This window comes from Melanerpes formicivorus, unplaced genomic scaffold (assembly GCF_026170545.1).
Source record: "Melanerpes formicivorus ecotype bairdi unplaced genomic scaffold, bMelFor1.0.p_v2 SCAF_35, whole genome shotgun sequence".
Lineage (NCBI taxonomy): Eukaryota > Metazoa > Chordata > Aves > Piciformes > Picidae > Melanerpes > Melanerpes formicivorus.
In genome coordinates, this window is record NW_027142387.1 from 7217095 (window position 1) to 7231799 (window position 14705).

The 14705-nt window shown below is 44.2% G+C and overlaps 1 protein-coding gene across 13 annotated transcripts in view; it reads left to right on the top strand.

Annotated features, from left to right (window-relative positions):
• Window positions 1-482: 482 nt before the first annotated feature.
• Window positions 483-14705, top strand: part of DYNC1I1 (dynein cytoplasmic 1 intermediate chain 1) — a 203899-nt gene continuing 189676 nt past the window's right edge. For 3 of the 13 annotated variants that reach the window (XM_068157057.1, XM_068157054.1, XM_068157055.1), the window contains exon 1: window positions 1537-1765. The gene's annotated coding sequence lies outside the window, so the exon portion shown is untranslated. Of the gene's footprint in view, window positions 577-1536; window positions 1766-14705 lie in introns of those variants that run through there. The other 10 variants (XM_068157061.1, XM_068157064.1, XM_068157062.1 and 7 more) reach the window with 5 other exon arrangements.

A 14705-nucleotide genomic window follows, 5' to 3' on the forward strand; every position in this document is an offset into this window, starting at 1 on the left:
CCATGTCCCTCAGCACCACATCTTGGCCTGTTTGAAACACCAGCAATGGGGATTCAACCACCTGCCTGGGGAGCCTGTTCCAGAGTTTGAGACCCCTCTCAGTCAACGTATTTCTTCAAATATCCAGTCTAAATCTCCCCTGGTGAAACCTGAGGCCGCTCCCACTTGTCATAACATTTGTTTCTAAGGAGAAGAGATCAACCCTCTCCTTGCTACAACCTCCTTTCAGGGAGTTGCATAGAGTGAGGTCTCCTCTCAGCCTCCTTTCCTCCAGGCTGAACAACCCCAGTTCCCTCAGCTGCCCCTCACCAGTCCTGTTCTCCAGACCCTTCACCAGCTTTGTTGCCCTTCTCTGGATTTGCTCCAGCACCTCAATGTCTTTCTTGTAGTGAGGGCCCCTTGATGGTTTTTCAGAAGTCTGGCTATACTTTTGTTTTCCCAGGACAGGCCCTAGACCTGGAATGACACTGGCTTGAGTTATCAGTTCCCACCAAAACGAACCAAAGGTGGCTCCAGGAATAAGTTTCAGAAGGGTGTCATCTCTCCTGGTCTCTTGGATCAGACGGCTGGAGAACAGTAAGTCCAGGACATCGTTTTGTTATAGAGCAGACTGTGGTACCAAAGGATGTGTTTTCCTCCTGTGTGGGGCAACATATATGTGTGCTGTAAGAAGGAGAGGGAAGCTGGGTTATCCACAGCAAAGGTGGATGCAATCTGCAGGAACATGGACTTCTTTCAACAGCACTGCTTGGCTGCCCTCTCCAAGGAGTTGGATGTGTCACTGTGGTGAGAGGAGCAAGTGTGCGGCTAGGAGTCTGGCTCTCCTCTCAGGTACCTGCCACCACAGGAGTGGTGTGAGAAAACACAGACAACCCAAAATCTCAGTCTTTGGGCAGCCTTGCTCTTATCTAACCATAAAAGCTGGCTTTCATTCACCTGCCCTGGAGCTCTCTGCCTGTTGGGAAACCAAAGGGGCAGGGCATCTGTAGAAGCCTGCTGCCCTCATGACATCTGGCCAGGTACAGGGCTCATGGGTAGGCAGCAGTGGTGGTGACAAGACTGCTGTGAGGGGGATGGTGAGGCTGCTGTGGGGGTGGTGATGATGTAGTGGGGATGGTAGTGAGGCTGCTGTGGGTGTAGTGGTGAGGCTGCTCTGGGGCTCATGGTCAGGCTGCTGTGGGGTTGATGGTGAGACTGCCATGGCGGTAGTGGTGAGGCTGCTGTGAGGTTGGTGGTGGGGCTGCTGTGGGGGTGATGGTGAGGCAGCTGTAAGGGTGGTAAGGCTGGCATGGAGGGGGGATTATCCAGGCAACTTTGAGGGTGATGGCTAAGCCATTGCGGGGCTGGTGGCTGCTGCCATGGGGATGGTGGCAAGCATGCCGTGGAGGCGGCGGTGGGCGATGGCCAGGCTGTCGTGGGGCCGGTGAAGAAGCCGTTGCTGGGCAGATCGCCAGGCTGGCACGCAGCTGCCGCTCAGGCTGCTGCAGGCGGGAAACCTGCGCCAGTGAGGGGGTGGCACGCGGGGGTGACGGAGAGGGGATGTGGGAGCAGCCCACCCCAGGCCCTTCGTGCTGAGGGGAGGAGGCGGGAGGAGGAGGAAGGCGGTAGCGGTGGCAGCGCTCGGGAGGAGCCTGTCCAGCGTGAGACAGCACATTCAGCCGGCGGCGGCGGTCCTGCTGCAGCGGCACGGCACGGCAGCCTCTCGGGCGGCGGGGCGAATCGCGGCACCTTCGGTGAGCTCCGCATCTCCAGGGCGCCGGTAGAGGTAAGGCACCAGAGCGGGGGCGGCGGGGCAGGGATGTAGCGGTGAAGGGGGCGAGCGGGGGCTTCCCCTTGGAGGCCCGGTGGAGGAGCCGGGCGGAGCGGAAGCTCCTCGGGTTGCGCATCGGCCGCGGAGCCTCGGGGCAGCCGCTGGATGCCAACCGGGGCAGCCGGCCCGGGCTGGGTTAGAGGGCATCCCCGGGTGCTGCGTAGGAACCGGCCGGCCCTGTACCGGCTTTCCCAGCCCGGCGGCTCGTCTCCGGGGAGGGAGCGGGCGGGGAGGGCTGCGGTGAACCCCGCCGGCCTCAGCGGCACCTGCTCCGGTCCCTGCGGCTCCTCCCGGCGCTGGCAGAGTGCCCCTGGGCCGCTCCGCAGCGAGGGGCTGCCGCAGGCTCCCCGGTTGTGGCTCAGCCCGAGCGGCTTAACCCAAAGGAAGGTGGGAAAAAGTTTCCCATCTTTAATGCTTCGCACAGCCTGAGCAACAGCGGGTTTGCTCCAGTCCAGCACGACAGCAACCGTGGAATTCGAGCTTTCCCCGTTTCTAAGGAAATTCCCTAAAAGGCTGAGAGAAGGAGGGAATCCGTGAGAAGCTCTTTTTCTCTGGTAGCTCATTGAAAGACATTGTCTAAAGGGTATTACTGTGGTTACATCACTCCAGGAATCCCCTTGGGTCAGCAGAGAGCATAAGGCCTCTCGATATTTCCTGGCTAAAGCCCCTCTCTTATTGATCAGAACAAATTATGTTTTCCTGTCAATGTTTTCTTGTCAATATTGCCATCGACAGTACAAATTTTCAATTATAAATACGTATAAAGCAGACTAAGAAATCTAACCTGATGTTACAGAGGGGATATGGAAAGACCCACAATGAAGTGGGCATGTGGCTTTGGCACTTGCACCCAGTAGTTTATCCTGACATACAGGGGTTTGTCAGCTCCTTGCTTCTGCATCAGGGCACTAGGTTATCTCTGAAGTGGCTTTAAATACCTTGAAGCACAGTTCTGCAAAACCTTGTTCAGAATGGAAATTCAAATCCCATAACCATCTACCTCCTGGTAGATGATACTGTCACAGCCACCAGGGAATTTAGTTTCTGTTACTACCGTTGTACTTTGTTGAAATGCCTCATTTGTACTTGCTGACTTGATAGGAAGAAGTTCTGTGTGTTCATTCCTGATTCTTTTAATTTCCTTTTTTTACTTTTTTTTTTCCCATTTGAGAGGGTGTCTGTAGTAGCAGTGTCTGCACTTAATGAAGCTGTATAAAATCCCTTCTGTAATTTCTGTGTAGTATTTCTCAGCAAGAATGGGTTTCCTCAACACAAACCTTGAGGCTGCATTCAGATCTTCACCCCTGGGAGTGCTCATTCTGATAACTATCCTGTGCTTCGTTTTCTTTTCCCAAACCTGTACATTTATGGTCTGTGAATGTACAAGATGTGTTGCTTCTTCTTCTCCCTATACAAACTATTATGGAGATTAGGGTTTATTATTTTCTTCTTTGATATATGAAAGGCTTCAGAGGGTCGGGTATATGGAGGTGCAAGGGGTTGCTTAGAGTTGGATTAACGAGCCTTCTCCTAGCTCTAAACACTTCTGCCGCAAATTAATTTACCCTAAAACTGCAGTGCTGCCTTATCCACAGCTTAAGAGAGGAGTCTTTAAAGGAGCAGCAGTTAACCACACCCTACTCATGCAGTGGTTACTGAGAGTTTGGAAATTGACTTCTCTAAGAATAGTCAAACACTCATTTGTACCCTGCAGATCTTAAATTGAGAAACTGACCTTCCTTCTTTCTATAGGAGGAAGGGCAGTGAGCTGCCCTCCTTTGTGGTGCCTTTCAGTGGCTATTTTTTTCATTACTGAAATGCATTTGTGTTCCAGTTCGTGTTTTTCCAGCTTCAAGTTCCTTGTTCCACTTATGTCTCTCACAGATAAAAGCCTTGTTTTAGCAGCTGTCTGCAGTGTAGGTACTCCAAAAGGTGCAGCAAGAACTTACCTGCTTTCTTTTCAAATAAATTGGCAGATCAAGTCTCTTGGTCTCCTTTCCTTTTGTAATATGGATTTCAAGAATAATTCCTGGTTGCCATCAGTTTTCCAATCTGCAGGAGGAGATAAAGGTCATATTGAATAAAGCTGGATACAATGGACTGTGGTAGAGGTTTCACCACGCAGGATGCTGGACAATGAGCTGAAGTGGGCTGGGAAGGAAAAAGATAAGGGAGTGAAACAGAAAAATATAAGAGTTAAAAAGGGTATTGCTGTTTTTCAAAGCTTCACCAGCATCAATTCTCCATCTCTGGAGGCATTCAAAATCTGCTTCGATGTGTTCCTGTGTGATTTACTCTAGGTGATCCTGTTCTGTGAGAGGGGTTGGAGTAGATGATCTTGAGAGGTGCCTTCCAACCCTCACCATTCTGTGATTCTGTATGATTCTGTGCTTCAGGTAGTCATATGGTACCTTCCCGCTCCATAAACCTGGCTTCTTCTCACAGAGGTGCACTGTCTCTCTGTAGGACTAGTCAGGCTTATTTACTAGGGCTATGCCTCGAGTTTCCTGTTGAGCTCCTTTGGCTTGGTTTGACCAACAGCAGTAGTAGTAATTAGGAATCTTTCAGAGTCACTGAGGCATAGTGCCAAAATGAGCTGCTGGAGGTGATGGTGGGATGTTAACAAAAAGTACTTCCCTGTCCTATCCATGGACTTCAATTTTCAGAGAAGGTAAAGGGAGCTGACACTGGAATCTTCACTGAGGTGCATGGGGAAATTCCTGTCTGCAGAGGTACGGTCTCAGGCTTTCTGCATCTGTAGCCAGACATCATGACCTCAGTGCAATACTTATCTGGTATTTTCATGTTTTTATTTCAAAATCCTTAAATGAAACAAACCATGATGACTGTAAGATGTAGTATGCATGTAAAAGAGACACTCTCCAGCAGGAATACTGATGGAGCATATTGGCAAAGTGCCCTTAGTACAGATGCAGCTTGTATTAATGAAACTGTGCTTTTGCCAGTGCAGCTTGTTTTAGTTCTTCTGAACACCACCAACTGTACAGGTGAATAGACATTTATGTGTCCCACAAGTAGGTTTACATTCCAGATGAGGGATGGTCTGGTCTTCCACTCAGCTGACCTATATAAGCAGTCAGAAATGGTAGTGCAGAAATAATGCTGCATAAAACTCAGAATATTTGAAAAATCTGGGGGGGAAAAGTAGCTGGAAAACTGCAGTAGCAGCCTGAGACCTTGGCTCAGTCTAAGTCTCAGATAGACACAATATGTCCCTTTTGCTAGTTGCTAATTAGCCATCTAGAATCGTGATAGATCCTTTTAGTCAGGCATGACATTGGGAGTGGTTGTTCACTTGGCCATCTGCAAGCACTCAAAATGAGCCAGTGTAGAGTCTACATGAGCTTGCTCCCCCAGTACTGTTCATTTTAGGTGGCATCATCTTGCCAGCTTTTCTGGGAAATGGCTACTTCCAGGCAGATGGCAGAGGCTGCAGGAAGCTCTGAAGCAGACTGATGTGAGAGCTGCTAGCTTATGTAGACACAAGACAGCTCTGATCATCTGGGAGAGCTGTGACATACTGACTCCTCCTGAACTCAAAACGATATCACTTCTCTTTTCTTTACTGTGCTTTGTCAGAACTTTTTGTTTTCTCTTTTGAGGCAAAAGCATCATGGTGAGTGTCTTGAGAGTGCACTGAAGCATCAGAATGCATGCAGCAGAAATGATAGTTCTGGAAGTGTGTTGGTGGCAACACACTGTAACTCCATGCCAAAGTTTTGAAGGCAGAGGAATCAACATTATTGCTGCTGACAGGAACAGGACTTTCCCTCTGACTTCTCTGGTGGTGACTCTAGTCTCCAGAGTGATGCAGGGGCCAGCTATGTACACTGAAAGCTGTGAGATATCTCCCAATTCTCTTGAAGCTGATGAGAGTCTTTATGCTGACTTAACAGCCCTTGGGTGAGATCCTGTGTAACTGCTGCTTTGACCTGTGTGCATACCTGTGTTACTGAATGAATAATTGCTGCTCAGGTGACCGTTGGGATTCTTGGCTGTTAATCTGAGAGTGAAAGCACATGATACCATCTTTTGGTACTTAACACTGCTTCCATGCATGTGGATCTGCTTACCTGATTTGCAAAGGCAGGTTGCATCAACCTGAGGGGCAAAGCTCCCTGGAGCCCTTCTGAGCCAGTGCAGTTCTACCCTGTGTGTTGCCCAGGTGCTGGCTGACTGTCCCTGCTTAGCCTTAGAATAATTAATGAGTAATTCAGCAGAGGCAGAGGGCTCATTGACTGCCACTTGGCAGAAAACAATTGCAAACAGAATCTTTTAAGGACATAGCTTTGTGTTGCCAGTGATATCTTCCCTTCACATTTCTTTTCCTTCTTGATATCTTTCTCTGAGACTTATCCTTTTCTCTCTTCCTCAGTAAGGGAGACCTAATAGTGGCTTTCCAGTACCTGAAGGGGCCTGCAAGAAAGCCAGGGAGGGACTTTTTATAAAGACTTGTGGTGATAGGAGGAGAGAAAATGAATTGAAGCTTGAGGAGGGAAGATTTAGACTGGAGTTAAGGAAGAAATTCTTTCAAGTGAGGGTGGTGAGACACTGAAACAGGTTGCCCAGGGAGGTTGTGGATGTCCCTCCCTGGAGATGTTCAAAGCCAGGCTGTATGAAGGATTGAGCAAGCTGGGCTAGTGGGAGGTGTCCCTGCCCATGGCAGGGGTTTGGAACTAGGTGCTCTTTAAGGTCCCTTTCAACCGAGACCATTCTGTGAATCTATGACTACTAGCCTTAGTGCCATATTCCCTCCTTACTGGCCTTCCCTTTTGTCTTCTCTCCCCAGGGTAGAGCTGGTTTTAGTTCTGTGTTCTTTTTGCCTTCCATCAGTGGTGGTATGCTACAAGTAATTCCAAGTCCTGCTCCTCAGTTATTTATTTTTCATTCCAGTCCAGCAGAAGGAGGTGATGTGTTTTGTGTTTGAACAATGGGGACTTAAATAAAGCATAGATGCAAATATGATTAATTATAAATAAGTGTAATGGAGGATATCTTGTTTATCTGTTTATATCAGTATCCCCAAGCCTTTCCTAATGCTTGATTCTAGTATTTTCAGGCTGAATTTGATAGGAAAAAAGCTATCCCCCCAAATTATGTCAGCATGAAAGGTAATCTCTGTAGGTCCCAGACCACATGCAGAGAACATATGGATCTGTCTTGCTTTAAACTGTTCAGCCCTTCCTCTCTGTATCCATTAGCACAGATCTTAGCTTTTCAAGCCCAGAGACAGCAGTATTAAATCCATACTATTCAAGGCATGCCCTTATTTTCCTCTTTTTCACATCAGGCCACCACTGTTAGGATCAGGGTGGTTACCAGGTCACTTGGTAATTGGGGCAAAGACGTTTCAAATGTTTGTTAATGTATGTTTTCAGAAATTAAAATATTGAATAAAACAGGCTCACAGGAAAGTAAAACAAATCAGCATAACAGCCCCCCCAAGCCCCCTAAACAAACCAAATGCACAAAACAAATCAGACTACTATATAATATGATTCCTTGTGTTTAAACCTGTCTGTCCTGCTTTAAGGACTGTTCTACTACTGGCTGAACATTTGAAAGAATCTCTCCTCTGATTGTCAGAGAACAAACAAAGTTGGGGGACTGTCTAAACTCATGTGACTTGCTTCATAATACATGTTTGTCTTCCATTTAAGTAGTACAAAAGAAGCACCATTTTCATTAATCACACCATTCACAGTGGTATGACTGGGTTGGTGTTTTGTTTTTCTTTTTGCATCAATTTGTTTCTAGTTACATTTTGAGCAGTTGCTGAACCAGAAGGTGGTTTGTATCGTAATCCCCAAGGATTTCAGTTCTCAATTTGCCCCTAAATGAATTCTTATTTTCTTTGTCCTTTGACTTAGAGCTTTGTGACACACTCATAGCAGTTTGTTACCGACTATCAAGTTCTGTCAGTCTTCATTGCCTAGGAACATAAATTCCTTCTGCAATAAAAAAAACAAGAGAAAAGACAGTTCGTGTTGTATATTAGTATGGGTGCAAGCTGTGTGGTGCATTAAACAATGAATGGCTTAAAAATCTATAACCTTTGAAATGAAACAAGAAATTTGACCTAAATCATACCCCCTGGTGTGCATTTAGCCATTCATGTACGTAATCTGCTGCACTTGGCAGAGCCTGTGAATGTTGTATTCCTGCTTTTCACTATCTCCATAGTAGTAATAATAATACCCCCAAAAAATTGTGCTGATGGGATAGGAGGGTATTGTACTGGAGACAAAAACAGCCCCACCAAACCAACAGCGATGCCATTCTCTGTCTGTACTGAAAGAGCCTGTGGGAAAACCATCCCATTATTTCCCACAATATTTTCTTTTGCACAGAAACTTGATTAATAGCAAGAAAACAGAGGGAAGAGAGTTTCTCAGCCTTTATGGGCCTCTGCAAATGTATTAACAACACCCTGTGCGAACTCAGAACTCCAAATTATTGAGCTTCAGGGTTTTTCTTACATGTTTAAAGCATAGAACTCAAAGGATGTTGATAAATTATATTCTCTGGAAGGAGCTAAGATGTAAAAAAAACAAAACCAAGCCACTTCACTATTTCTCCAAACCTTTTAAAGTAACCTTTTCTTTATGTACATAACACAAACTGGGGTTTATTATTTGCTTATCTATGAACCAGAGTACAGGGGGAAAAAAAACCCAACTATAGATGCCAACTATAGGAGTCTTTTTTCAAACTAAGTGATGGTACAATGTAATATTGATATTAGTCAATGCTGCTATTGATTTTGAAGCCTTTAAATCAAGGTTGTGCTTGCTCAGTGTTGATTCAGTAAGCTTTAATAAAAAGTTAATTAAAGTTTAATTAGAAGTTCTTCCCAAGAAAGGTTCTGACCTCACTAAACCCAAGTGATGAATTAGGATTAACTATAAAGTCAGTGGGCTCCTATTTTTGGTATTGTTTTTCATAAAATACTGTCTACATCTCTAGAGCAGGACTGCTTTGCTTCTCCAAATCACGTCAAGTCCATTTTTGCTACAGGGCTAACTCTCATTACCTGCATACTCCTGTTTTTTCCTTGATTCTCTCTTGTGATATTGCAACTGTTTAATCCTTAGTTCTCAAGACTTTCCCACTCCTCAAGAGGTGTTCCATCCCTCTGATTGTTTTTGTGGTGCTCTGTCCTCTGGACTTGCTTCAACAGGTTCATGTCTTTCTTGTGCTGGGTACACCATCGCTGGACACAGTACTCCAGCGGAGGTCTCACCAGAGCAGAGTAGTGGTGCAGAATCTCCTCTCTTGACCTGCTGGCCACACTGCTTTAGAAGAAGCCTGGGACATGATTAGCTTTCTGGGCTGCGAGCACACATTGCCAGCTCAGGGTCCTTCTCCACAAGGTTGATCTTCATTCCTTCTTGCCCCCTGTATTGATACCTGGGGTTGCTCAACCGAGGTGCAAGGCTTTGTACTTGGCCTTTGTTGAGCATCCCGAGGTTGACACAGGCACACTTCTCAAGATTGTCCAGGTTTCTTTAGATGACATCTCACCCCTCAGGTGTGTCAGTTACACCACTCAGCTTGGTGTCATCTGCAAACTTGCTGAGGGAGTTCTTTATCCCTACTGTCTATGTGTTGATGAAGATATTAAACAGCACTGGTCCCAGTATGGACCCCTGAGGAGCACCACTTGCCACTGATTTCCATCTGGACATCAAGCTATTGACCAGTACCTTCTGGCTGTCACCATCCAACCAATTTGTTCTTTCTTTTAGTGCACCCTAATTTGAGCAAGGCTCATCTAAGGTAAAGGAACCTGAGGTTACTTTTGCTTTTGCCTAAGAGACATTTGCTTTAGTCAGCAAGCTTTCTATCTTCTGCAGTAGGGACCCCACCAGTCTCTCCCATTGGAACTACTCCACATTAAGTCTAAAAGTATTAAAGACACTTTGGATGCAACAGATCATGTGAGGAAAAGAGAAAGGGCTCTTCAGCACCTTTCTTCAAGCACATGGCAAGAAAGAGGAGTCTTGGGCTTCAGATGCTAAATACAGCTTTTTGTTTTAAACTAAACAGTTGTGGCATGTGACATAAACTAACTCTGAAACACAGACTAGAACCCAGGCGCCTCCCTTAGGGACTAATGTTTACTCTCTTGCATCTGATTCTGGTCCAATGAACCTTTGCAGAAAAAAAAAAAAGAATAGAAAACAGCTTTGATGATTAAGAATGCAATCTCCATTCCTCTGGTCTTTCTTACCCATTAACCAACAGTCACCCTAGGGAGGTAGGTTTCAGTCCTCTCAAGACAAAAAAAAAAAAGTCCTCCAATTCCTCCCCCCCCCTTCCTCCCCCAACCAAAACACAAATAAACAACCCCCCCAAATCCATGTTTCTCCCATTTGGGTGGTATACTTTAACCAAAGAGAAGGTCAGTGGAAGACAGAGACATCTTGGTTTTCAGCCCTTTCTCATATTGCAATTCTTTGCACTACTTCATGTGTCTATTAAAGGATGCTGTTAGACTTGTGCATTTATTATCTTGCCTTTTTATCTTGGCATACATTTTTCCTCTTATATGGATCACCAGAGATGATTGGCTAAGGCTGGCTCTGATCAGTACAGCCAAAGAAGCCCTGATAAGTACAAAGGGAATGGTTGTTTCTTCCACTTTGTTTCCTTAAAAATGAGCAGAAGTCATAGGAGATACCCTGTATATTTCTTACATGGCTCTGCCTCGCTTTCTAAATCTTTAGGTGTGTTGACTTCAGAGATTAAATCAATGTGCAAGATTTTTGGCCTAATTATGTCCTCACAGACATCAGTCACAAAGCAAATTTTTGTTTTAAGAAAGAAGTGATATCTGGGTTAGTCTTGCAGCAAAGCCTGCATGCTGGCAGTGTGTCTCAGACTTTGATGTCTGTCTGGCAGTTGTCATAACTGGGTTAAGAGGCAGGCACTAAAGCATGCATTTTTCATATTTGGGTAAATGGCTTTAAGTATCAGTTTGCTGGCCATATGCCACTAGGGGGATCTCAGGAGAAGGGTCGAAAAGTTGGAGGGGGTGGTTTTATTCCCCCATAGGGAATAGAAGTGCATGTTTTAATGACTGAAATGTTTGCAGGACAGAGAAAATGAGTCTTCTTTCCATTTTAGGATAGACTAGCAGGCATCTTGAAGTGAAATTCTATGTTAGGTGTTGTGGTGGGTTGAAGTTTCCCCCAGCATTAACTTTAGCCAGACTAACTCAGAAGCAAATGAAGCTGTATTTACAAGCAAAAACTACACTCTACAATGGAATGCAATGAATATGTACATAATATACAGTATTTACAATATTATACAGATAGTTACAATTAGCAAATAACACGGAAACCCCCCTGGTCAGAAAAGAGACCAGGGAGGGAAACCATTCCACTGCCCCCCCAACCTCCCAAACCCTCCTCGTACCAAGAGATAAAGAAGCTGGGAGAAAGCAGGGTTAGTCTTATCTCAAGATCAGCCAGAAGCATTATCTTCTCCTGGGCAAAGCAGAACAGCCAAGATCAGAGGAGAAGAGAAAAGGAAGGGGAATGGAAGTGAAATGTGAAGAATTGTTATGATACGGCTTCTCTTATCCCAGACATGTACCCAGTGAATTTGTTTAGAATAATCTTTTGTTTTCCTTTTTACACCCAATAGTGATTTATTTACATTTTTCTACTTTTCTGCTCGAAATATGCAGCTAAATTTTGAAGGCATAGCCTAAAACTACCACAGGTGTTAGTAAGTCATGAATTATACTCATCTTGAAATGAAATTCTGTGTTAGGTCTTAGTCGTGAAATATGGTCATCTTGACATGAAATTCTATGTTAGGTTTTAGTAAGTCATGAATTATACTCATCTTGAAATGAAATTCTACATTTGGCCCTAGTAAGTCATGAAATCTACTCCTGGGAGGTACTTTGGTACTGTTGTGATGAATCAGATGGTTTTGATAGGTTTTGAAGTAGTGGTGATAGCAGCAGATACTGAAGTCTGAGCATTATATAAGAAGTACATAAGAAAGAAATTGACATCAGAAACAAAAATCTAGGGCTTTTTTTTTCCTAGGTAAGTGATGTGCATCTTGAGGATTAGATTCTGTAATCTCTCTGATGTTACCCACCTCTAAAATCTTCCCAATTTATAGCCTGCATTTGGTTCTCTTTGAAGGTCAGAAAACTTTTTTAAACTATCCTGCTAGGTCCTGCAGTTTCTCTCTGAAGCAAGCTGGGAAATTCACTGAAGATAACATAGCACAGCCAGTAAGACCGTTCATTAATGAGGAATGCAGAGTCACATAGATTCAGAACTTTGGTACATCCATTCCCATGCTTCTGCGGAGCCACACAGGGAGCCCTGTGTGTTCTACTGCAGCCAAAGAGTAGATGATTGTGGATTGTGGGGGTTGTGGATGTCCCCTCCCTGGAGGTGTCTCAAGGCCAGGTTGTACAGGCCCTTGAGCAGCCTGGGCTAGTGGAAGGACTCTCTGCCCATGGCAGTGGGGTTGGAACTGGATAATCTTTAAGGTCCCTTCCAGATCCTTAAGGTCACTTCCAATCCAAACCATGCTATGATTCTGTGATGACAGAAACAGAAGCTGATAAAGAGGAAACTGACTAAGCATTGTTATGTGTTTAAAAGACACCTAGATGTGGTGCTAAGGGACTTGGTTCAGCACAAGACTGTGGTAGACTTAGATAATGGTTGGACTTGATGATCTTAAAGGTCTTTCCCAACCAAAATGATTCTTTGATTCTATGGATATCTGGAAGTCTGATACTCCACAAGCTCAGAATGTTGTCAGGCTTGCAGTTAACTGTCTGGTTAATAACATCCTCTGTTCTTAACTGGAGAATGGTTCCTGAGTCAGAGCCTGAGGTACCAATCAGGATTGCCTGCATCACTGAGAATCATCTTCAAGCACCATGTCTGCCATCATTGTGCGGTCTCAACTGTTCTTATTAGTGCTTACTGAAGGAAAATCCAAGACATTTGAAAATACCTACTTAAAATCTTGTTTTCTTTGCAGTCAGTTCTGTGGAACTCAATATAAAGGGAGCATATTTGGTAGGAAACAGGCAGCAGCTGTGCTAGAGCGACCTGTTAGTATGTAGCACATAAATTCATCCTAATCCTATCTGGAATGTTGTGTGCTTCTTGTGTATCTCAGGGAGTTGTTAGCAGCAACTTGTTCTCCTGATGTCTCTTCCTTGATGTCTTTTCAGCCTAGATGTCTCTTCCTCAGAACCGTGCTTGTTGGGATTGAAAAGGTCATGGTAAATTTAAGAGACTAAGGTGACATAAGAAAATGGGGTGATGAGGAGGTGATGATGCTTCACTGTCACTGGTGCCAGAAGGATGGACAACAATAGAGGTTTGCTGTGCAAGGACCCTGTAATTCTGCCATAGCTGAGCTCATTTTGAAGAAGGGCCATTATGGAGGAAGAAGAGTGGTAATAGATTGTAAGGGATGTATAATTGAAAAGTTGTGGGTACACATCTTACACACTCTCAGCCTGAAAAGAAATAGGCTGGAGAGGCACTGACCTGTTGCATAGCAACCAGGAGGAAGCACAGAACCAATCTCTGGATGCTGGGAGTTGTAAACCTTTACAGAACAAAACCAAGACCTTTGTCTGTCTGCTAGAAATGTTCAGAAGCTGAAGGATAAAAAAAAGCCATTTGCTGAAATCTATCACTTAACCACTGGTTTTATTTATAGATAAATATACAGATGCAGTGTAAAAAGCTCGACTGTTTTGCCTCAAGGTTATGCAGAAAAAATTCCTTAGTCTCTCCAATTTTACATAGTGTTTCCCTGAATTCCTCACACCAGAGCTTCATTAAAGTACTGCAAGTGCAAAGTTTTTGCAGTGGCAAATATTTGCCCATTGCTGTGATCTTGTAACCACTGAAATACCTGTTTAGCAAAAGCATTTCTGTTATTTGACTGAAGTCAAGAACAAATTCTGATGCATGATGAAAGGAAGTAGTTGTATGTTTACTTCAAAATGGATGTCAAAAAGATGATTCTAGTCCCTCTTGCCCATTTGAAGTGTGTCTCAAACACTATTTCCATAGCAAATACCGTGGATTAGGATGCATTTATGCTCCCTCTGGTTTCTTGCAGACCAGAGCTCTTTATCTGCTTTGTACAATTTCGTATTCTTAATGCTCACTTTACTCTTGTAAAAGCCATAGGTAGATCCCATGGGCATTTTTCTTTCCTGTTGTAAAAATGTATGCTATTCCTAACTGTAGGAAATGTGTTAGCTTGTACAAAATAGAGATAAATATGGTAATAGAAATGAATCTTTTATTATTTTTTTTTACCCACTAGAAAACTCTGTGTGTAGTAGTTTCAATAGTAGTAGTACTCCCACTCTACAAGCCTATTCTTTAAAACCAGAAATCACTGACTAATGTATTTTATTGTGCAGCTTCCTTTGCCTTTCAAACAGTTTTGGACTCAGGAGTAACTGGCTCTTTATGCAGGCGTATGAATAATACATGTAGAGCATTTACAAGCACTAGATGCTGCCTATTTAGTTCAGAAAAGTATATTAATGAATCAATTATTTATAATTAGTTATATAGGATGACTGATGCCATATGGAACAGTATTTAATGAACCCCTTTGGTAATTGCAATGGAGATAATAATGAGAAGGAAGACACAGAAAGTCACAAAACAGGCAAGATGTTGAGGGTCATGAAAGGGTGAGTATATCTGTAGTTCAATGCAGCCTGCAAAATGAACAACATGTAAAAACCCCCCAAACACCAAAAAGCAGTAAACTCTCTAGCTTTTTTTTTTTTTTTTTTAATCTCCTACCGGATTTGGAGATTCTGGAGCCCCTATTACAAGAGGGATAT